The sequence below is a fragment of the Sinohyriopsis cumingii genome, unplaced genomic scaffold (genome assembly GCF_028554795.1).
Source record: "Sinohyriopsis cumingii isolate HCF-2022 unplaced genomic scaffold, ASM2855479v2 utg001923l, whole genome shotgun sequence".
Taxonomy (NCBI): domain Eukaryota; kingdom Metazoa; phylum Mollusca; class Bivalvia; order Unionida; family Unionidae; genus Sinohyriopsis; species Sinohyriopsis cumingii.
The window spans coordinates 322224-347879 of NW_028316083.1; the positions used below are offsets into that span (position 1 = coordinate 322224).

The following is a 25656-nucleotide window of genomic DNA, read 5'->3' on the forward strand; positions in this document are numbered from 1 at the left end:
TAAGTGTTATACAAAACAAAATCTTAATAGCAATTTGATCACTTTTGCGTCATTTGACAGTAAGAATAGTAATAAATAGAGGATAATTTCTTTTCCTACGTTAGGCCTAATACCTGGTATGTTTTTTAGTGTGGTACACACACAAAAAACAACCCCAAAACAACACTAACAACATTTTAAAAAACCCACAAAAACGAGTGCCGTGCCGAAGCCACGGGCTAAAATGCTTTATTAACATTTTTTTTAATTTATAGCATCAATCACAAATTGAAATATATACAGTATTAGCGTTGGAAAAGAAAGTTTTCTTTTTGTTATATTTTTTTTCTCACCCTAGCGAAACAATTTCTGCAAATGACCTTAATAAAGAAAAATAATAAATTAACCTAAACCACTTTGAATGTCGACCGTATCTTTTATTTACACGGCATCATGCGCGGAAGAAAATACCAACTGAACCGGGATTTCAGACAGCAGATGAATTGAAGTTGATTCGTTGAACATCATTAGCAATTGTACAATCAAACAGATGCAACAATGAAAAGTGGAACTATGAAAAATCGAGAATGTTAGATTTGCGAAGGATTTATTCCGAATCATTGTCTGCTAATAGAGAATTCATGTCAGTTGCTGTGTCGGCGATGCCCACAGAGCGCGCCGTCCAAATGTGAAGTTGCGTTTTGCTGACAGACATAACACTGTGCTATAATTTATCTGATGGCATGTAAAGAAGCTGCTTAAATTATAGTATTTAAAAGTTTCTTCATTTTGTAAGAGCTCAAGAAATTAATTCTGGTTTGAAAGACAAGATGACGGTAAAACTCAGAAGACGTAGCTGTACAGTACCGTTGGTGTTGGAGACATCATAATAAAGGTAACTGCGTTAACTTCGCTTTTTGTTTGGTAATTTGTTGGATATTATCTTTTGCTGATCTTCTTTGAGCTTGGAGTAAATTTTACATTCTGAACATTTTTATTTGCACTTATCTGCTTAATATGTATTGCTGGGATATCATATAGAATATGAAGTCAGTATAATGGTACTATATTTTACATATTTGAATGATAAAAGACTGGTAAATGATATAATGATAAACTACAAAATAAATAATTTGCCCATTATCCCAAATATGTTAATTAGAACAAACACTGAATGTAAATTCAGATATAATGAGCAGTTGTAAGAAGTAAGAAATAACATTTTATCCATTGAACCTGTTATGTGTTATCATCATCAGTTTTAAAATAAACACATGGAGACAAGTTTGCTTAAATTCTAAAATTAACACACACACACACACACACACACACACACACACATACATATGGTATTTTAATCTAATACAGAAATGGTGACATTGATATATGCAGACCAATAGTTTTTTCTTCTACAGATATAAATTAAAAAGCCTAATTCTGAGAGTTTCACCTACAACATTCATGATGGGAAAGGGCCACTAATTAAGAGCTGACATATGTGGAAGAAAAATACCATCCATGTTGAAAAGGGCTAGAGGTAATGTGAGAAAACATAATTTATCAATCTTATTTAACATTATTGTTGATATTTTATCTCAACTGGTCAAAAGGCTAAGTGGGTTTATGTAATGGTCCAGAGTGTGTTATTTATTTCACATCCCCTTGTGTCTTTCAACAGTAAGAAATTAGCTACTTTGGAGTCCATAGTTCTGATCAATTTGTTTATATAAAACTTGGTTTTGGGCTTAAATCAACATCTTGGATAAATCTAATAATGAGCAAAATCCAAGTATATTCATGTGATCATGTATAAGACTAGTTGAGTTTTTTAACCAGCCTAAAAGCCATACTTCCACAATATAGGCTAAAATCATTAAGTTGTCCTTGAAGTTTGATGAGTGTTAACCATTAATAATAATAAGGTGATCTTTCATCTGAGTATGTTACCACCGCATGCAATATTTATACATGTAGTGCAGTTTTTACTAAACGTAGAATACATGCTTATATAAATGAGATCTAGATTGAAGAAGTGAAGATGCATACAAATACATGAGGTTATAACCACTACTGCTGATTCAAGTTTGATCATGCTTGGCCATTGGGCTTATATAGTCAAGTTTCACAATGATGCTTATTATGAGTGTGATAAAGGTATGGTAGTGAAGTGACCTTGCATCTGATTGGCAGAGTTTCTTATGATTTGCACAACAGTGTTTATGATCCAATTTAGATCTGACTTGTTTAATTATTTGCTTGTATGTCTGAGGCTATAAGCAAAATCTATGCATATAATGTGGTGGTTCTACATCTCACTAGCCATTCTTGCTACTGCTCTTAAAACTATTTCTCATTAATTTTATCAGACTTGGAGAATATATTTATCTCATCAAGATATAGCAAAAGAGCAATTTTGTAAAAAAAATATTCATTCATATTAAACTCAAATTCTGCATCTGATTGGTTGACCTTGCAAATACTATAAGGGCTCTATTTCTGACAAAAAGAGTATTTTGATCTAATGTAGCAGAAATGCTTATATGATCAAAACATTGAACATATTTGATGACAAATAAGAAATAGTTTTTCATGCAAATTTGATAAACATTGATAAATCGGTTCATATCATTAAAAGCTTGGAAGAGTTTGATTACATGCGAGACCATCACATATTAATCATTCTTTATTTAGAGAATTATTTTTGTCAGGATTTAGTAAAATATGTAAAATCAATATGGACTGGTTTTGTTATGTACAGCAACACTAGTTGTTTACTGAGTACTGAGGGAATTGGAGTAAGGCAAGGGTACATTGCAGTAGGTAACCTGGTTGACTTGATAACAGGATTTTAACACAAACATTTTTATCAGGAGTCTAGCATACTAACCATTGATTCACTGCAGATCCTGCCCCCATTAGTTACCTTTTAATACATAAAGCATTTGGGTTTTTTATGTCACAAATCCCATAGGGATTAAAATTAACATCATAGGTCTCACTGGATAGTTTTGTATTTTGACATCCCTCTAATTTTTAAGGTAGAAGGCATGAACCTAATTATCACAAGACTAGCATTTATAAATTTACACATAAGCTAAATCTATAATGTGGTTCAGATTTACTTTGAGTTAGGCATGGAAATAGGTTGGCTTGTTGGTGACTGCCTGTCACAGTTAGATGAGCATTGGAGATCATATGCGTAACTTAGTCTGCAAATGAGCTGCCGACTTTTATTTGTGTCTGCTACAGAGGTAAATATAAAAAAATCTTGATGGTAGAGGGGTGATGAAAAGTATGCTAATTTGTTATAGTACTAGTGAACTTTATTCATGCATAAGGCACATACTGATTCTTTTAGTTGCCTTGTCACAGAAAAATATTGAAAATAGCTATTTCTAGTAAAAAATGAATGTAAAATGTACCTGCATCCTTTGACCCTACCAGAACCAAACTAAAAGCTCAAATTTGTGCAGCTGCTTTTGCTCATCACAAACATAATTGGGAGTATAACTGCTAACCCTACCCTCTAGCACACATTTCATTCATTCATTGGATTAAAGTCGCGTGCACCTTTCGGTATGTGCGACTGTTTAGTTTGTACACGTTTGTGTACTTTTTGAATTTAGCGATTAACCGCTACTTATACAATGCCCCCAAGCAAGCAAGCCGAAGCCCAGGTGCCCCAAAAGGTCCCGCCCAGGCTCTCGTCGCTGCAACCTTCTCCATCGCTGTACTCCGTTGGTGGTCTGTTTCTGCATCCTGCATCTCCTTCCTCTCTCATTTCAGGCAGTAACCGAAGCACACCAGCAGCAGTATTATTAAATTTTCGTTGCAATCAATGCCCAGTTCCCTATATTTATTGGGCTATTCCTGTACTATCTTGCCAAACATGTGATTGTCACATACGCTTCAGATATTCCTGAGTTGTGAATTTTCCTATCTTTTGTAAGGTCTATTAAATTTTGTGTACTTTGCGTACTTGAATTTTCCGAAAATTTTTTCACATCTAGTAGGCTTTTAGTAGCCCTTTATTTTGTTTTGGAGATCTCAATTTGGTTAAGTATTTCGTACGTGTGGCTTTAAACCAATCAGTGTGATTCAGGGCCAGTAAGTTGTTGGTCAAAAGAGGGCTTTCGTGGGTCAGAATGAAAGCCCTATGTGGTAAAATTTGTTTGTAAAAAAAAAAAAAAAAAAAAAAAAGAAAAGAAAAAAAAGGTGGGTAGGGAGTGTGTATGCTATATTTGTGTGATGGCTATAGACACTTTTGTTCGTTTTTCTGCTTTTCCCACATATCCCGACAACACACATTCACGGTCACTTTCTCATTCACACTTATAAATAGATGTGTGGGGGGGTGGCCTTATTTCTTTTGTTTGATTTCGGGAAGGCAATTCTTTTCATACTGGGGGGTGGGGGTGGTTTGATTATTTGAGGCATACTCTTTTCATTGTTTCTGCCTTCATTCCCCAAGGTCTGCAAGTGTCCTGTTCTTTCTTCTTTTACTGCCTTAGGACGTTTAACTTCATTCTGTGCCTTTTCCTGCTCTTCTTTATTTCAGCTCTTTCTGCCTTATCCCGTGTCCGTTTCTGTTTTGGTCTTCTCGTCCTTTTGATACTGCCATGTTCGCCGTGAGATGTTTTCTTCGAGGGAGGTGGTTTGATTGCCTTTGTTTCCCTTCGCTTTGACCACTTGGCTATTTACCTGTTATTTTTGTTTAGCTTAGCTATTTGTGATTTATTTTAATGTATATTTTTTTTAATTTTATTTTTTTATATTTTTGTTATTTTTTTTTTGATCTTACGGGACCTAGCATGCCGTTATAATTCCGAAACAGTGATTTTGTAATATTTTGTCCTTATCTGGTTTTTATTGTTCGGGTTATGATCAGCTGTGCCAGTCTGTGAACCCACGATACCGAGCCGGCCGTCACAATTCCCAAACAGTGATTTGTAATATTTTGACTGGTCTTTGATTTACTTTTTAATTTTTTTTTTTTTTTTTTTTTTTTTTTTAATTTTTTTCTTTTTTTTTTTTTTTGAACCTACGGGGCCTGGCATGCCGTTATAATTCCAAAACAGTGATTTTGTAATATTCGTCCTTATCTGGTTTTTATTGTTCGGGTTATGAGCGGCGGTGTCAGTCTGTGAACCCACTAGCCCGAGCCGGCCGTCACAATTCCCAAACAGTGATTTGTAATATTTTGATTGGTTTTTTTCTTTTTTGGTTCGATCTTTTAGGTTTATTGGTTTTAATTTCTTTACATGGTCTCTCTTTATACCCAACCCTTCATTCGGTTTAGATTTGTCCCCTTTTGCCTATTTTGTTAATGAATGTCATGATGTTATTATAGGTCATTCCTGTATTATTGTTTTTTGCCACAAGTAACTCCGGGTATGTCCACCATTCTCCTATTTGTTCCTGTTGAGATTTTAGTTCGGCCCTTTCCTGGTTGTATTTGGGGCATATATTTATTAAGTGTGCGATTGTTTCTGGAGTTGGGCAGTAGGGGCAGTTTTCGGTTGGTCCCCTTTTTATGTGTTTCCTTGCGCATCCTGCCAATAGTGTTTTACCTGTTCTTATTCTATTTATTATTGTTATATCGTATGGATTTTTGAAGGTCGGACTTTCGACTTTTCTACTTACTTTTTTCATCATCGTGTGTATTAGACTGTTTGCATCCGATTTTTCCCATAGCTCTTGCCACATGTCATTGATCTTGTCCCGGATAATGCTATTGATTTCAGTGACGCTGTATGCTATATTTTGGGCTTTTGGTTTGTTTGTGGCGTTTTTTGCTTCTGCATCTGCTTTGTCATTGCCTGGGATTAGGATGTGAGAGGGTATCCATACGAATTCAACGTGTTTGTTGTTTTTTTCAATCTCTTTAAGTAGCGATCTTGCATGATTAATCATATTAGGTCTGCTCTTGGATTGGTCCGTTGCTAACGATTGTAGTACACTGTAAGAGTCGCTTAGAATGAGTGCCTTAGTTGTGGGGTATGTTTTTACGTATGTTAATGCCATTAGTATTGCCATGAATTCTACCGTGTATATAGCACATTGGTCTGGGAGTCTTTTTCCAACGGCGACATCTAATTTTGGGATCACTATCCCTGCTGCAGTTTTATTTGGATTTTTGGTTTTTGATCCATCTGTGAAGATTTGCGTGTATGTCTCGTATTTGTTGTCAATGTACGTTAGTATTGATGCTCTTAGTCCTATCGGGTCATTTTGTTTTTGTCCTAGTTTACGTAAGCTAAGATCTATTTGTGGTGTGGGACAGGTCCACGGGGGGTCTGGGTAGTACCTTATTTTTTCTGGGTTGATATTTGCGATTTGAAATTTCCTTTTTAATTCTATAATTATTTTCCCACTAGGTATTTTTTTTATTTTTTCCTTTTGTATCGAATGGTTTGTCGCATGCTAAGAGGGCTTGTAGCGTGACGTGGTTGGGTTGGTGTATTGATATTCGAGTCGAGTATCGCAGCATCAATTCCTTCCGCCTTAGGTCTAGCAGGGGTTCTCCTACTATTATTAAGATATCTTGTGTGGGGGTATCTTTAGGACGCCGGTGCATACCCTTAACGCTTTTGATTGGACTGTGTCTAGTTTCTTTAGTAACGTGGCGTTCGCCGCTCCATATACCTGGCAACCGTAGTCCAATTTTGCTCTTATAAGTGCTCTATATAGGGTAACGAGTGTTTTTTGATCAGCCCCCCAATTCACCCCTCTGAGGTTTCTGAGGAGGTTGATGTCTCGTTTGCACTTCGTTACGAGTTCTTGGATATGAGCTGCCCACGTGAGTTCGTGGTCGAATACCATACCTAGGAGTGTCGCTTGTTTTTCGAATTTGATGGGTACCCCCTTTAGGGTTAAGTTTGGAGTGGGTGGGGGGTGGCCACCTCCCGGATTGAAAACTATGCCTACTGTTTTTAGAGGTGACAATTTAAATCCCCATTTATCTGTCCAATTTCCTATATCGTTTAGTCCTTTTTGTAAGTGCTTGGTCGTTTCTCTGCTGGCCGGGTTGCCAGTTTTCCATACGGCGCTGTCATCGGCGAATTGGGATAAGTCAAGGTGGTTGGGTTTTACCGCTGTTTCCAGGTCGTTTATCATTATATTAAATAAAGTTGGGCTGATTACGCTTCCCTGTGGCGTGCCATTTTCCAGTTTGTATTGTTCGGAGTAGTCTTGTCCTAGTCTGACTTGTATCTTTCTATCGGTTAGGAAGTTAGCAATAAATTTGTATATATTGCCAGTTATTCCGTATGGTTTAAGTTTACTTATCAGTCCCTTAGTCCACATTAGATCATATGCTTTTTCCATGTCTAAGAAGATGGCTGTAACATATCTGGATTTTTAAAATTTTTCTCTAGATGCTAATTTGACAGCAGTTTCTAGTCTCATGAGTTGGTCTATTGTGCTTCGGTAGTTGCGAAACCCGCTCTGTGTATTAGCTAGTAGTCCTTTGCTTTCTAAATGGTATTTCAGCCTGTTGTTTACCATAGTTTCCATTATTTTACATATATTGTCTGTTAGTGATATGGGCCTGTATGATTTTATATCGCTTGAGGGTTTTCCAGGCTTAAGAATCGGGACCACTACTGCCTTTTTCCATCTTATAGGTATGGTACCGGTTTCCCATATTTTATTAATGAGGTTAAGTGCAATTGTGACAAGTTTTTTGGGTAGGTTCTTGTACATTTCATACCCCAAAGTATCCTCCCCGGGGGATATGGTCTTTTTGCCGGCGAGGGCCTTTCTCCATTCGGCTTCTGTAAACGGAAGGTTTAGTGGGCCGTCATTATTTCCTGCTTCCTTTATGTTGTCAGAGTTGCTTTCCTCAAATTGCCTTTTATGATTTTTAAACTTATCCTCTAAGTTGGGATTGCTGCACATGTTGGCGAAATAGTTTGTGAATAATTCTGCCTTATGTTTGTTGTTTTGTCCAGGTATGTTGGGGGTTATTGATTTAGTTTTGCCTCTCATTTTTTTAATTCTTTGCCACACCTCCTTCGATTTTGTGTTAATATCTAGTTTTGAGCAGAATTCTCTCCATGAGTTTTGTTTAGCTATCATAATAGTTTGTTTGGCAGTTTTTTCCTTTTCCTTGTAGTAGTTAAAGTCCCTATTATTTTTAGTTCTTTTGAATTTGTTTAGAGCTCTTTTTTTCTCTTTAATTGCTATTTTACATTCATTATTCCACCAGGGCACCGTGGGTTTGGGTGCTACTCCTTTAGTTTTAGGAATTGTTTCTTGGGCCATTGTGTTAATGGTTTCTATTAATTTGTCATTAAAGGTGTCAATGTCCCGGTGATATATGGTTTCTGGGTCGATTGAGTCACCTATCTGTTTGAACCTAATCCAGTTGGACTGTTCATATTTCCATCTTGGTGTGAAGGACGCTTTATTTTGAGGTATTCTAATTTGTATTTCTATATTTATAAGGTAATGGTCACTTCCCATAGGGTCGCTTTCATCAACTTGCCAATCAGAAATGCCTGCTAATCTTGGTGTGCATAGAGATAGGTCTATTGCTGATGTGTGGCCTGTTCTGTCATCTATCCGGGTGTGCATTCCGTTGTTTAGAAAAACTAAGTTGCATTTTTGTGCCCATTTTTCTACAATTTTTCCTTTAATGTCCGTCTTTTGACTCCCCCATAGTTCATTGTGCGCATTGAAGTCCCCGCATATTACCACCCATTCTCCACAGTCTTTAATCATTTTGATTGTTTCGTCTGCACTTAAATTGCGCTGCTCATTTGTTTCATAGAGGTTAACGATTAGTACCTGCTTAGTTTGAGTGGTTATTTTGACTATCTGTATTTCGAAGTCATTGGGCGGTCTACTATCTGTTAATTTATGCATTTCTGATGTAATTCCATCTCTAACAAAGGTTGCTAACCCCCCTCCTCTTGCTGTGGGGGATCGATGCTTTAGGTATTTGGTGTTGTAGCCTATGATGTTTGGGATACGTGAGGTATCATTTAGGTGGGTTTCCTGTATGCATATAACATCTGGTTTTCTTTCCTGTTCAAGTATTTTGTTATTTAGTTGGTCAGTGTGGGCCCTAAGGCCGCGTGCATTCCATTGCCATATTTTGATTTCTGCTCTGGAATCCATCTCTAGTGCAAAAAGTCTTAATAGTTTGTTTAATTTACTGTTGTTTTCGTTTTATGCGTGTTTCCTACCAGTGAGGGTGCTACCTATTTATTTTGTTTTTGGTATCCTGATTTTTGTTTTGGCCTGCTTATAGTTTACCCCATGGGAGATCATATATTCGACTAATAGGGCTTCCTGGGGCATTCTGCGTGGTTTGGTTTGTGGTTACCACTACAGTTAGCGCAGTGCTGATTGGTGGCGCTACATGTTTTCCGGTCTGGGTGGTGAAGACCACATTGATTGCACCGGAATAGGTTTCCGCAACTCTTAGAGTAATGCCCCCAATTTTTGCAGTTGCCACAGAACCGTGGTTTGTTTTTGAAAGCAAAAATTTTTTTAGCCTCGAGTTTTTCGGCTATTTTGATAGTTTCTGGGGTGGCGCCCTTAAAAAAGAGTACCACTGCAGTGCTATCCTTTCCCCTTCTTGTTTTTAGGCGGATTGCTTTCTCTACTTCCTGTCCTTTACTCCTTATGTAGTCTACTATTTCATTGGTTTTATTTTGAGTTGATACGTATATGACTCCTTTGTTGTGTGTTTTTGGGGGGTTTGGGTCTATGTGTTGTTTTGTTCTGTTGTGTCTAGTGACCTGAACATTTATTTGGCCTATTCTTTCAATTTCCATATATTTGGCAATCTGTTGTTCAGTGGTGCATTTGATTATCAGTAAGTCGTCTCTAGTGCTTTTAAGCGTGAATTCTCCTTGGTGATGTTTGTTCAATTGCCATGCTATGGTTTTAAAGGCTAACTTTGTTATTTTGGAATTTACTCCCTTGACGAAGAGAGTCAGTTCAGCGGGGTGTTTCTTGTTTTGGATATTTTGCAGACTGGTCTTTTTTCCCCTGGTGTTTGTCTCTTTAGCTGACTTTGTTTCGTTGTCCATAACCGGCTTGCTGGGTCTTGTATTCTGACAGTTAGTGTGTTCCTTATTCTTTCTAACTGGTATTTGGGATTTGGTTTTCCTATTATTCTTATCTTTTGTTGAGTCGTGTGTGACTGCTTTATTTGTGGTAGGGTGAGGGCGTTCTGTTTCATCTAGTAGGTTCTCAGTTTGAGTCCCCTGGCTGCTAGTGTTTTTAACCAGCGTGGTCTGGGTTGTTTTTGTGCTTGTTGAGTATTGTTCCTCAGTTTGGGTACTCATGTCGGATGTAGTTTTGCGGTTACTCGGTAGATTGTCCACATTCTCGTTTACGCTTGGTGACAGGTAGAGTCTACTCATCGAGTCAGTTGGGGTCGAGTTGAAAATTGGCGTTAAGAACTGTATCTGTCGTTTTTCTCTTAGGGGGGATGAGACTGCTTCGGAGTAAGTTTGCCTTAGTTTATCTGCCTTTAGGTTGACCAGGCAGCTGAGATAACTATTTGATGATGTGACATTAATTTTGTTGTTATCCATCTTGAGTTTCTTTATTTGATGTAAGGTATATATGACGGGATATTTCTTTAGTTTTAATCCTGGGTTTGTTTTGATTTCTTGCAATTTATTTGAGTTTAATTCTAGCTTAAAGCTATCTTAACTATACTTTATTCTGCTTAGTACTATGAAAAAGCAACAGCTGTAAGGGGATATGCAAATAGCTTTTATTCTGATTTGTGTAATTAATTATTATATTACTATTATCCAATTTAAACTTATTGAAAATTATTTTCTAGCCAAATGGTCAGAGTAAAAGGTTTTACTTACCCCGATCCAATTTTCTTTTTAAGATCTTTAGAGTTTTTAAATACAGCCTTCTAATTATACAAGTTTCATTACATTGGTCAATAATTAGTCACATGTGATGACACTTGTAACTAATCAAACCACAGCAACTGAGAGCAGACTAAGCACTGATATTTATATGGTACAGTGGCAATATACAGTCTGTCTGCCGCAACACATGAAACAAACTGGACAAATCTGAAAGCCTTGAATTTGACTTTATTTATCTGTATGGTAGAACAGAACCTGAGTTGAAAAGCTTTTAAAGAAAGACCTTGATATCAAACCTAATAATAACTGCAGGAGTTATATTATGGATAATTAACCATTCTCTCAGTTTCAAACTGGGCATTCCATCCCATGGGGTTCTAAATGTAAACCAAGTGTAACTGATACCCTAATGAACTGTAAAGACCATAGCAGCACAACAGCAGGGGACCAGATATGTCCAGATCCAGAAATCATAGACCAGTTTCAAACTGATGATGAACCACATAAAAATTACACATCTGCTAGAACTTATGTTATGAAGATAACTTAAATTGCATTATTATTAATCCTCCTCCTCACATTCATCATAATTGAGATGCATCATATATGTTTTATTGTAAAATAGTTTATGCAACATAATTCAGTGAAGACCTTTGCTGCCAATTTACCAGTGAACCATTTGTTTCAGTGAACATATTTTATGTTGTAACAAGGAGCATCATTTAAACATTATGATACACTTATCATACCTGTATATGAAATCTTAATACTAACACTTATACTTGCAATACTACTACTAATAAAAACACCTGCATTGATAATTTGATTATGTTCAATTGGACTTGTATCTAAATGATCACCAGCTGTATGAAAAGACATATTTTAATATATAGATATTGGATGGAATACTAGTTACCACAATTGAATAGTCATATGATAAATGATATATTATTTTAAACAATTTATATTTGCAGTGAAACATACTTTTACATTATTTTCACTTAAATTTCATTTATAGAGCAGTATACTCTGCATTCATTAAATTACTGAAATGGTTAATAATACAACAACAAATACTGCAACTTCCAGAATCACAAAAATCAAAAGATATAAACAAAAACTTCCCTACATGTATCAACAGTTGTCACTTAATAGACAGAACTCTGAAGATTTAGAATAGGATGTTAACAAATTAGGTATTCAAGTTAAAAAGAAAAAAATACCAAGTAAGCTTACTACCAAAAAATCAAACAATAACAGTGAATTTTAGTACATTCCCAGGAAACAGAATATATGATTTTTCTTAACTTGATCTGATACATCTTAAATCTATAGAAAATGATTCATATTGTATGACTAAAATATTATGTAAACAAAAATTCCATCACTTTTTTCAGATGCAACATGCATACCCCAACCCATCCTTCTTGATCATAAAGTATACCAACATTCCACTATAAGATGGGGAGCTGTAGTGGCTCAGTGGTTAGCTTTCTGGACTTGTGAAATAAGGTAGGTTCAAATTCTACCATCAGACCAACCTGGGTTAGCTACCATGGTGTGTCCTTGGGCAAGGCACTATACTTAAAGTGCCTTGGCACTAAATAACTTACTTGTGTTGGTTTACCATAAAAGGCCAAACCAAACACAAAAAAACAACAACTTTAAAATATGAGTTTTGTCAATACTAAGTAATTGAAAATCATACTGAAGAAATGTTTTTGTTAATACAGTTTAATGGATCTAAAAAATCTCTTTCTTCTGCAGGAGTTTAAAATGTTAAATTAAAAAGGTCATGGTACACATTGCTTTGTTCGTACACATCAGGCTCCGTAACCCATATCCAACTAAAAATTTTAGTAGAGTCTGAATAAAACATATTTTAATCTGGATGATAATATTCTTTCTCCATTCATATATTACACCACCAAGATTGATCCAAATAAGATTACATTTTACTATAACACTTAGGATGAGTATGCCTCTTAACAACTGACAAATGTGGAGAGAATGGAGTTAAACTGAACTTTGATTTCTTTTCAACCATAGCACAAGATGATCATTTATTATGAAAAAACCTGAATAAAGTTGGAGTTCATAACCATGACAGTCTTGATACAATATGAATTCAATATATTATTGTTGTCTTGAGGTATAGTTCTGTATATTACAATCTCACACAAGATCAGGGTATATTTTAGTACCATGCAGTTAATTCGGGATTGTATTAATACCTATTCTGGTGAATGAACATTAAATAAGATTTACTATTTTGGAACCAGTTGCAATAAAGTTTACTAAACAAGAGAAAATATGACTTTACTATAATATCTAAAATGTAAAATCTGCAAACAGAATACTTGCTTCACTTTACACTTCAACTATATCATAATATTTATTTGAAATGAATTTATACAAATGGCATTAAATAGGGTTTCAGGCTGGTAATGACAATGGTAGTAGTGAATAGGGATGGTCTAGGGACTAGGGAACTTCCATGTTAAAAAGGGTATATCCACTCTGGGGACTATGTAATTTAACATGGGAGAAAAAAAAATATCCATTCTAGGGACAAGGGGAATTTAACATGGGAGAAAGAAAAAAAACTATTCACTCTAGGGACAAGGGAAATTGAATATGGGGAATAAATCGTGGGACTGTCTTGGGACTAGGGGAAATGGAACAGGGTCGGGACCCTATTTTAATAAGGTCCCGACCTGATGGGTCTATGAAAATGGAACAGGCGAAAATTGAAACAGGGAGGGGTCTCTATTTTTTTATTATTTTTTTAAACAACAAAAATAAAAAAAGGGGTAGGCAATTGAAAGTCAAGATCTTTTCGAGAGATAGGAATGGCCCTGAAAAGGGCCTTTGGTTTTATGTTAATATACCCTTAACATAAAGGGCATCTGTGACATCTTCTTCTTGACCTTAGGCTGCGCCTGACTGCAGGACCATAGATTAAGACTCTTTTGAGGCATCCTTGATGCTCCACATAAGATTCTTCGCATCCACAGGCTGGTGTCTGTCCTGTGGATAACTGTCCAGTTGGATCGGACATACATTGATATGTCAGTCCGGAACATCATCGAAGACACAAGCGTTGAAGATTGTACATCGGTCCACATGTTGGGGTGCTGAGTAACAGGTGAAGGAATGCAGTGAACTGTACTTATTTATAGGGGGAGGAAGGATTGAAACGGATTGAGTTTGTTGACCAATCCAAACACGCGTTACAAAATTCAGTCAGCCCACGTCCAATCCGAAGAGAGCAGTCTGTGACGTCACATAGTCTATATAGATTCGCTAGCGCCTGTGTGTAGTCAATCTAAGCGACAGTTTTTCAACATGACGGAAACTCAGAAAACGATCAGTTTGGGTGCACTGATGGTGGAGATTACCCAAGGGAACCCAGACTTACTTTCAGAAGAGGTGAATTGGGATTTTGTGGATTTTTTTACCTTGCAAGAATTTGTTCCTGAACCTTCGTCACCTTCTCCTTCATTACCGCACATGGAAAATTTTAGACCGAGACAGAAAGAAGAATTGGAGAACTTTATACAACAGCAAAAGGAAGCGGAACAAGCTTTTCTCCTACAGCAACAGCAGCAAGAAGAAGAGGTAAGAAAAAAACAACAACAAGAAGACGCAGCAGCAAAGAAACAAGGGTGTCAGAATCAAACGGTCACGGTACTGTTAGACATTTTAGCGGAGTTAAGAAGTCTGAAACAAATGTATCAGACTTCTTTATTACGGCCGAAGAGAATACGACCTTCCCAAGCTAAACACTCCAACCCTGTGACTACGCCTACTGCACCACCCTTAGTGATTTCAACGAAATCATCATCAACAGTACGCAGTCCAGAAGTAGGCCTTGGCCATGGCAAAGGCTTAAGACAGTTAAAGTTGATTGTTTAAACTCACCCCTTACACCAAAAAAGGCCCTTTTCAGGGCCATCCACGTCTCTTGAAAAGAGATAGACTTTCAATTGCCAATAACTAAAAAAAAACATTTTACCCAATAGTACCTGTCTGTGTATGAGTGTGCGTGAGTGTAGGTTCTTATTTTAAAATCAAAACCCAAAGACACTTACCTTTTATAATTAATTTATTCTTTTATAAAAATTTACAATTCACAATGCACAACAGAGCACTTTAAAAAGTTCATAGACTTATTCTGTCTCATTGTTCACTCTCTGTTTTTTTTAATTTCTTCACCGTCATAGTCTTTTCCTCCTCTTCCTCCTCACTTTCTTCCCTTCTTTTCTTCTCCTGTTTCTTTTTCTTCACCTGTCTGTTTTCTTCCTCTTCTTCTTCCTCTTCCTCTGAAGAATCCCTCTCTTCTTCTGACTCCTCTTGTTTCTTTTTTTGGGCAGTCTGGTGACCAATGTCCTTTTTCTTGACAATAATAACAGGTATCTTGACTTTTGTCTCTTCTAACCCCTTTTTTTTCTTTTTTGACGGTCTGGACACTCTGAAGACCAGTGCCCTTTCTTCTGACAGATATAGCAAGTATCTTGACTTTTATCTTGAAAGGAAGGAGAGTAGTCCCTCGGCTGGTCTGAAGAGAATTTTCTAATGACCCCTCGCAAAGCTCTGATGAAACGTTCGATCCTGGTAGTCTCTTCCATCGTTGTGCTCAGTTTGAGAGTGAAATGAATAGTGAAAGGACAAGACACATACCCTTTATATACGCTGGTCTGCTATGACTATAAATTAATCCATGGTGTTTAAACTTTAGTCATTTGACTTTTTGCTATCGAGATGAAATGATCCAATTCATTTGAGAAGAAAGAAGAAGAAAGTAAGAGGCAGAAACGTGATCTATCGCCTCGTACTAGGGCTGAAGTCTTGGCACAAATTCATGCCAGTGATTTTGAAGAGGACATGAGTGAACCAGAATCCAAACCCTCTAAACAAAGTTTACCACCCTTAGTCAACCCTGAAAAGTACTATGACATTCGAGAGACGGAAAAGCGTCCCTCTAGAAAATTTAGAACTACGGCTTACAAATACACAGTGAAGTTTAAAGATTTCAAGTCTGAAGTACTGTTAGAGAAAGCAGAAGGGTTCATCACCGACATGTGGGATTCTTTGCTCACCACACTCAAGCGACAATGTCAACCCAAAGAAGATGATCGCTTGAGACTTTCCATACAACATGACGGCTTGAAATCCCCTGTTTGGATCGAGTTTAGCAGCCCTGCAGAATTGACCACTTACAAAGTCATGGACAAGATTCAACACGTGCAACAATCTAATGACCAGTTTGACATCACTGATGGAAAAGCCACACTGGGCATGACCCACGTCTCTCCTCCTCAAGGGACCGGACAATGCAGAAAGACCTTATTGGTCAACAACCTTCGCATTACCAAAACAAGTCTTGTCCAAATTAACAATTTTCAAGACCACATGTGTTTAGCCCGAGCCATCGTGGTGGGATGAACCTATGCCGACAAGAACGACACGGTAGAATGGAAAAGAGCCTGGGAGAACATTCGAAAATCGAACCGAGCCAAACAACGAAATGAAGCAGAACTTCTGTTACAACAAGCATGCCTGTCCAAAGACACATCCTGTGGCATTCCTGAGATGCAAAAATTGCAAGATGCCCTAGCTCCACGATACACCTTGAAAGTGCACCCTCAAGAAGTGTGCGGGTCTCTGTTGTTTCGAGGGAAAGACTTTAAGGATGGAAAATACATTCACCTCTATCATCACGATGACCATTTCAATACCATTACCACTATCACTGGATTCCTGGGATACAAATATTACTGTGAGAAATGTGACTTATGATGGTTATAATAATCGAGAGCAACACAAACATTGTGGATCGAAATGCTCAGGATGTTTGGCCTCTCAACCCTGTCTGAGCGAAGGGCAAGAACCAGTGCATTGTCCTGCTTGTCTGCGCACATTTGTCAGCCCTGCCTGTTACCAACAACATCTGAAGATGCAAAGTTCACAGAAGAAATGTGCTTGTCAACTCCTGAGATTGTGCCCAATGTGTGGACAAGGTCTATGTATCAACAGTACCAAGGCACACGTATGTTCAGGAAAGAAAAAATGTCACATTTGTCACTGCATCGTGGACTTGGAACACCAATGCTACATGCAAAAATACCAATCCCAACCAGAGAAAGAGGATGGTCACAAGAAGAAGAAAGGCAATTTCATCTTTTTCGATTTCGAATGCATGCAAGAGACCGGTATTCACATTCCTAATTTCTGCGTGGCTCATCGAGCGTGCGAGAAGTGATTCAAGAACCTATCTTGAGTTATTGCCCTCACTGCAGTAAGATTCCTGGAGTGCGTGAAAAAATCTTTCAAGGACCGAACACACTAGCCGATTTCACACAATGGGTCTTAGACCCCATCGACAAGACGTGGAGCCAAGAGGACATCGAACATTATTATGGAGATTGTCATCACCATGCCACGGTGATGGCTCACAATTTCTCCGGATACGATGGACAGTTTCTTTTGAGATGTTATACGGAACGTGGCATCGAGCGTCCTAAAATCACTTTGAACGGAGCCAAAATCATTTTCATGCAAGTGGGACAAGTGTAGTTTAAAGATTCGATGAGCTACTTAGCCATGCCTTTGAGTCGAATGCCTAAAATGTTTGGAATGACAGAAATGACTAAAGGGTACTTTCCACACTTTTTCAATACAGAAGCCAATCAACACGCCGTTCTACCCCATTTGCCTCAGGCTCACTATTACGACCCTGACAACATGCATACCGAACGAGAAACTTTCTACGCTTGGTACCAGGCTCACGCCTCCGACCCTTTCAACTTTCAGGAAGAAATGCTAAAGTATCGTCGTTCCGACATGGACATTTTACGGCGATGCTGTGGAAAATTTCGAGAACTGTTCATGGAACACGGAGGGGTTGATCATTTAAAAGAGGCTTGCACCATTGCCAAAGCGTGTTCCTTAGTCTACCGACAACGATTCATGCTTGAAAACACTGTGGCTGTCATCAGTCCTCAAACGACCAACTATGTCAAACGTCAATACTCGGTCAAAGCCCCATGCTGGTTGCATTACTTGTGCGACAAGGAAGACAAATGGATTCAGCATGCCCGCAACGGACAGGGCGAAAAGATCATCGGAATGCATTCGGTCGATGGCTGGGACTTAGAAAACCCCAAGATCATGTACGAGTTTAACGGTTGCTTATTTCACGGATGTCCCGTCTGTTACCCTGACCGCGGCACTAAAAATCAGTTCTTACAACGAACCATGGAAGACTTGTACCAGGCCATTTGTCAGCCATGCCTAAAGTTAGAACAGGAAGGATACCAGGTGGTGGAAATGTGGGAACACAAATACAATCACCGTTTGAACACCGATCCCGAGTTTAAACGCCTCATGGAAAGTTACCAGTTCATGGACCCCCTGAACCCAAGTGATAGTTTGTACGGAGGAAGGACCAATGCCACCTGTTTGCTGTACCAAGCTGACGAAGAGAAAGGAGAAGAAATCAAATACTTGGACGTGTGTTCACTGTATCCCTACGTGTGCAAATATTGTTGCTTTCCTGCAGGGCACCCACAATTGTTCACCGAACACATCGACCTAAAAAACATTCGACAATACGAAGGCTTGATCAAGTGCAAAGTTTTGCCTCCCACGAACCTATACCATCCCGTCTTACCTTGCCATTGCCAAGGCAAACTTATGTTTCCTTTGTGCCGTACTTGTGCTGAAACGTGCAACCAAGATCAACCTTGTCATCACACCCAGGAAGAACGGGCCTTGACGGGGACATGGGTCAGCGTAGAATTGTTCAAAGCTCTGAACATGGGATACCAACTGTTAGAAGTGTACGAAATTTGCCACTTTCCCAAGACACAATAATTCCACAAGGGTGACCCCACGCAGAAAGGCATTTTCGCAGACTACGTGGATGCCTTTTTGAAACTGAGCAAGAAGCCAGTGGCTATCTGTCCTGGTGTCACACTCCCGAAGACCAAAAGACATTCAGAGAGAAATTCTGGGCACAAGAAGGCATTACTTTAGATCACATTGAGAAAAACGAAGGCAGGCGATCGTTTGCCAAAGTGATGTTAAATTGCTTGTGGGGTAAAATGGCACAATGACCGTGTTTACCCAAGACGGAGTATTTGACCGAACCTTCCCGCTACTTTCAGATGATTCACGACAAAGCCAAATTCATGAAACACGTGGATGTCGTTCGTGAGGATTTGATCTTGGTGAATTACGAAGAAGATCTGAACTTTGTAGAAGATGACCCCTTTGGAAATGTCATCATTGCAGCTTACATGACAGCTCATGCTCGCTTAAAATTGTACGAAGCTTTAGAACTGTTAGGGGAATGTGTCTTGTACTTTGACATGGACAGTTGCATTTATATCGATCACCCGAGTCAACAGCACCCTGACATCGAAGGAGACCATTTAGGAGCCTGGACAGACAAGTACCCCGATGACAAGATTCTAAGTTTTGTCAGTGGCGGTCCCAAAAATTACGGCTACGAATACTGGGACAAACAAGGAGAAGTGCACACGAAGTGTAAAGTGAAAGGACTTACCCTGAATTATCGTTCCAGTCGAGTGGTCAACTTTGGCGTATTGAAAGAAGCCTTGCAGTCTAGAGAAAGTGACCACCTATCAACCCAACAAGATTGTACGTTTACCCACACACCACATCGTCAGTCGACCCTTGGAAAAAGTCTATCAAATCGTGTAGCAGAAGCGAGTGCGGCTTCCCACCCACTTTACTTTGCCGTATGGACATGTCGGTATAAAACATTGGTTGTAAGAGGATAGCCACCCACCAGAAGGATGACTTCGCCACAGCAAGAATCGAGTGAGAAATCCAGTGAGAACTCCAAGTTCAAACCCTACCATTTTCCAGTCTTCTTACCTAACTATTGTGATTGTGCCCGTCGATTGGACACATTTCAAAAATGGCCTACGGATAGGGAAGGATTACCTTCTTCGTATGTTTTAGCTAGAACAGGATTTGTCTACTTCGGACCTGAGTCAGGATTGGGATACGAAGTACAGTGTTTCACTTGCGGACTGAAGTTACGAATGGATCTATGTATCTACAAAGATTCAGCTATTCTGGAACATACTCGATGGTCTCCGCACTGCCCTTACCTTTCAATGGCCTTTCCACCCATTAAACTACGGTACAATTATGACGGTACCTTAGAGACGGTACCTTCCAAAACTAGACGTAAACACATTGCATCCTATTTCATTGTTGTTTCTTTTCCACATAATAGCTTATTTTTTATAAAATGTTAAACTTTACTAATCTTTTTTCAAGATCACTTTAGTTTGCAAAAATATATCTTGTCATTTATTGGCATTCTACATTGAATTTTGTAAACTAGCTATAAACCTGACCTAATTACTCAACTTAACTGCTGACAGAAACAGTCTACAGTAAATGTATTTCAATTCTATAGCTCGATGGATAAACATTACATCTTTTAAAACTGTGCACAGAATAGGCCGACATATCACGAGTCAGGAAAACATGGGGGTGGTATCCCCTGTGTCCAAAATTAATATCATTTTGAATAGAATATTCTAGTGACAATTGCCTCTTTTCAAATGGTAAGCATTGCTTTTTTTTATTTTCGTCAATCTGTCAAATTCGGTATGCATTTTGCTTTAATATTTGAGATGGAAACCTTAGGTGCATAGAAATGTCAGACAGCATTGTACATCATGGATGGTGTCCAACATACTTTTATGATCATAAAACAAAATCCCATTTTTTAGTTATGGCCACTGATTTAAAAAATATTCATCCAAGCTAAATATAATAATAATAATAATGAGGACTTTGTATAGCGCCTAATCTTTACAAGCTCTAAGCGCTTTGCAACATTAGACAACATAAAAACATACACAATGATATGATTACAAAAACAAACACCATGAAATTAGAAAACATAAAAAACATGCTGAGAATATTTAAGGTAGTTAACATTATTAAGTCATTAAGTTTGTTTTTGTAGTCAGAATAAGTAGTTTTGAGAGCACTCTTGAATGGGATCACTGCGTCTTTGTGTCTAAGTTCAGTGGGCAATTCATTCCATGTTGCTGGGCCCTGGTATGCAAAAGAATGCTGTCCATGTGACTTTGTTTTCATAGTGAGAATAATGAGTATATGATTGTCGGAAGAAGAGTGTAAGTATCTTGCTTGTGTGTACACATAGGTGAGGTCGGATAGGTATGTTGGACTAGAGTCTGTCAGTGAAACGTAGCACAGAGAACTAATGTTGTGTTTGATTCTGGATCGAATGGATAGCCAGTGTTGGGTACAGAGCAGCGGGGAGGTGTGCTCTGATTGTGGTACTCTAAGTATGATCCAAGCAGCTATGTTTTGAACTTTTTGAAGTCTCTGCAGTAGATATTAAGATGAACCAGACAGAATTGAGTTACCATAGTCCAGTCTTGAAAGCAGTAATGAACACACAAGTGTTTTAGTGGCATCAACTGAAAGATATCTGAGAATGGAGCTGATGCGTCTCAGCTCAAGATATGCAGCCTTGCATATGTTCATGACATGTTGGTGCAATGTGAGAGTACTGTCCAGAGTAACACCTAGGTTTTGTACTGATTGTGTGAATTTAATGTTGGTGTTGCTGATATTTATTGTGTGAGGTAAAGGATGTGAATAAGAAAGTCTTTGTGTTGTAATCAGAATGGCCTCAGTTTTATCATCATTCATCTGCAGCTTGTTACAAGTCATCCATGATTTCACATCAGAAATGCACATCTCTACACCTTGGATGGTAGCATCAACTTCAGTTGGGTGGCTAGATTTGTATATTTGGGTGTCATCAGTGTACAATTGGTGAGACACTGGATGATGATCTATGACACTTGAGAGCAGCTGAGTGTATAGAGTGTAGAGAACAGGTCCAAGAACGGACCCCTGTGCAACACCACAACATAGATCAACTGGGCTGGAGTATAATCTATTTGCAGACACAATTTGTGTCCTGTGGCAAGGGCGATATGCAGATTGTACATTGCTAAAAAGACTGTTTGAATTCAGACAAGATGCAAGCTGGGATTGAACAACCTTTTGTAAGATTTTTTATATGAATTGGAGATTAGAAACCGGGCAGTAGTTCTTTAAATCCTTATGGTGCAGTGTTAGTTTCTTCAGCAGAGGTTTTACAATGGGAGTTTTGAAAAATGATGGAAATTATGCTGATGAGAGAGAGGTATTAATAACATCAGTTAGTGAAGGCAATACTGGATCTAAGCACTCAAGCAGCAGTAATGTTGGAATTGGATCAAGTTCACATGACTTTGGTGCACTCTAGGATGATCATTTAAAGATGAAAATCTCAAGTGGAAACCTTTCTGGTCAGCCATCTCATCCAAAACCTCCTGAAATGGAGAGTATTTTGCAGACTCCAAGATTTCCTCTTATCCTGCTGGTATGTTCTATTTAGTTTATCTGGTCTCTTTTTATTTTTTATCAATTGCTTTTATACCATGCCACAATTGGAAATTCTTTATCAAAAGTATGTATAAATTTCATCATTTTTCTGTCTGTTTAATAAGATGTGTTTTAAGAGTACTTACTTACTCATGATGCTGTATATATGAGATTAGATGTTTTGTTAAAAAAGAATGCATTTTGTGATATATTGTATCACTGCTTTATATACAGTGGTCATTGCAACCAGTATGCATTTTGTTTACATGCCAAAAAATCCAGTCTGATTTCTTTGTTTCTTTTTTACTGCAATTAAGGAGTAGTGATAATCTTTATACTCTTAGCTGCATCCAGAAGGACAACACCATCACCATCCCCATCCACTCTGGAGTGGAGAATATAAAGATTTCTCTCTGCCAGTTCCTCTGCAAGTAGCAAGTATTGAGGATGGAAAAAAAATGTACATTATAGAATAATGAAACAAATACTACAGGTGTTGACTTTTATATAATCTCTTATTTCATTTACAGCTCTCTAAATACGAGTAGGTCAATTATACACTGTATTTATGAATTTAATTCTCATCTAAGGTAGTAGAACTGTTTTATGTTTGACAAAATGTTGGGTAATTTGTGGCCATACACTAAAAACACATTTTGTAGCATTTAAAAATGCTTATGTTCAATGCACGTAAAACTCATTGGTTTGTTGTCACTTCAGTTGATAATAGTCTTGTCATCTTGTAGACATTTTGAATGTTAGTGTTCAATGCTAAGGTCGTATACATTGATTCAACATCAAAATTTGTTTGCAAAATGGAAGATTATGACATGAAAGCACAAGCTCTTGTAGCTTAGATACTGTTATTTCAGAACATTGTGAGATGTTAATTAATTAAATTATAGGTCATAAAACATACTGTTCAAGACTTATTTGTGCAAATAAACAATGAATTGTTTTTCATTGATGTGTCGACTGTTCATCATTCCATTGGTTTTTTTATTTTTCTTTCTGATGTATACCATTGTCTTGTGTAAGTCAGACGCCTAAACCATCTACATTGAATGCAGACTTTACAGACACCAGCAGTGAAACAACATATCCAGGGAATAAAAAAATAAAGGATTATAGGGAAAAGTTTTCATATAAACTGTACAAAAACCATGTATTTCATTTCATAAATATATTTCATTGTTAAACCCATGTTCACTGTACAGATCTTTTTAAGGAGTTTATAATAATGATCTTGATCTTTCAAAACTAATTTCATCACAAATCTGTTACAGATTTCCAGTTCAGTGTACTTATGAAACTGGACACAAATATTGAGAATTTGTTGGAGCAGCTGGCCCTCCAAGTTCATACACAAGGCCCAGACACAGAATATAGAGAAGAAATTCTTGCAATGCCATGTGATTCAGTGGAGGAACTAGAGGGCCTTTGCCAGAGGTTGGAGGAGAATCCCAAACTCTCCAAGAAGACGGTAAATTGGGGCTTTATTTTCTATTTAAAAAAACTGTTATAACCTTTATTTGCTGTTGTGAACCTCAATATGCATTATGCAAGTTCTGCAGTGCCTGTATAATTATTTTTGGGGGTGGGGTGAACATGTAGTGGTCGGCTGTTTTGTCTTACGGATGTAGGCCAAAACATGTTTAGAGATGAACATGTGACAGGTATTTTACTACATATACACTATTACATATTATGTGGCTACTTTAATTCAATCCTTGAGTGAATGTCATTTATGAAGTTAATAGATTCACGGTGGTTAATTTGGTTTATAATTGCTATTAGTACCTTGTGTTGCATAGTTAATGTTATCAAATTTTTTTCAAGTTAGAGAAATTAAATTTTCTTGCAAAACCATGGCAAAAAATAACTATATACAAGCATATTTTGTCACATCGATCATGAAATACTACTACTAATAATAATATCAAAATAAAAAAATAGTAATATTATTATTATTATTATTTTCAGATATGCTACTTGAGCTCCCTTGGCAGGTTTACAATTGGGGATAGTGTCTGCAGGATGATGAAAAAGCTTAAAACAAAAAGACTGGCCAGAGTATAGTCCAAAGGGACGTAAAGGGAAAAAAGCATTTCAAGAGCTTGTGATATGTCAGGTTTTGATAAGTAAGTATGGCTTGATTTAAATTGTGTTTTTCATGTGACTTGCCAGAGATTTTTAAATGAATTGATAAAGTAACTTGAGACACATTTCAAAGTACATGTTTTAAAAATATTCCATTGATTATTGCTGGCATTTAGAAAAATGCAATGCATCCTTTGTTGTGAAACTTATTTTAAAACATTGTATTACTCATGCAGAAGCCTGCTTGAAAACTAATGGCAAAGCAAAGGCAAATGGAATGGAAGAGACCATATCAGAGACCCTCAAATATGCACCCAACCAACGCAGAATGATAAAAAACAAGGTAATCCAAATGACTCTTATTTCATCAATATTGGATTCAGTTTCGTCTTTTAAAGCATAGTATTTGCAAAGCGGATGCATTTCTAAACTGATAACAAAATCAGCTTATCCTATTGCCCAGGACTATCAGAGCTAGAGTCCAGCTAACTACAATATGCATATATCTTGTCTGATCGGACAAGTGCCTCCATTTGGAATTTTTATTCACATGAAATATTTGGATGAAATAAATTCATCTTTGTGCAAATTGATTGCACCATCCACTTGCCAGAAATGACAAGTAAGTGCAAAGTTATCTTGTATCATGGCTTAACGATAGTAAGGGAAGCACAAGTGCAGTGAAGAAAATTTCATACATTTTTATAATGCTGATTAACATGACTTCTGCATATGTAACTAGTGCTGAGATGATATGACTTTATTTAAGCATTACAATTTTGTTTTAATTTGCAGGTGCCTGAGCAGAAGAAGTAATAGATAAACTTTACAGTGGAGTTGGAGACTGATTCTGATTCATAATCTTAATTAAATCTAGAAAATAAACATTAAAGTCATATTAAAATATCTGTTGTATTGTTTCCTTCTTTCATTTTTCTCTTAAAAACAAATGTCTGAACCTTTAGTCTGTAAATTCAGTGGATTCCTTATCAGCCCATCTACTTTTACTTTACACCATGCTACTTTAAAAAAAAAATGAATTATCCCCATTGGGGTAGGTCCCCCCAACCCCCCACCCTACTTTGTCAACTTACCTGCCACATTTAAATCTAATAGAAGGCCCTGCTGTGAAGCCTGTTAGTAAAACTACCCAACAAGAGGATTTCATACATTTGCAACTCCTAGATGGATGGTAATGTTTTCATTTTTGTAATGTAGATTTGGACATTCTTGCCACCAGTATGGAATATGTGTTTCAGAAACACAAGCA

At 37.5% G+C, this 25656-nt stretch overlaps 1 long non-coding RNA gene across 4 annotated transcripts; it reads left to right on the plus strand.

Moving 5' to 3' along the window:
* Positions 1-390: 390 nt before the first annotated feature.
* On the plus strand, positions 391-25292 carry LOC149771363 (uncharacterized). Of its 4 annotated transcripts, XR_016418304.1 has the most exons (7): positions 391-874; positions 1395-1516; positions 12227-12341; positions 23573-23769; positions 24270-24427; positions 24623-24729; positions 25182-25292. It is a non-coding gene; the product is annotated as an uncharacterized LOC149771363 (long non-coding RNA). The 4 variants fall into 4 exon arrangements; XR_016418305.1 differs by lacking the exons at positions 23573-23769; positions 24270-24427; XR_016418303.1 differs by lacking the exons at positions 391-874; positions 1395-1516; positions 12227-12341 and adding an exon at positions 15281-22284.
* Positions 25293-25656: the final 364 nt, after the last annotated feature.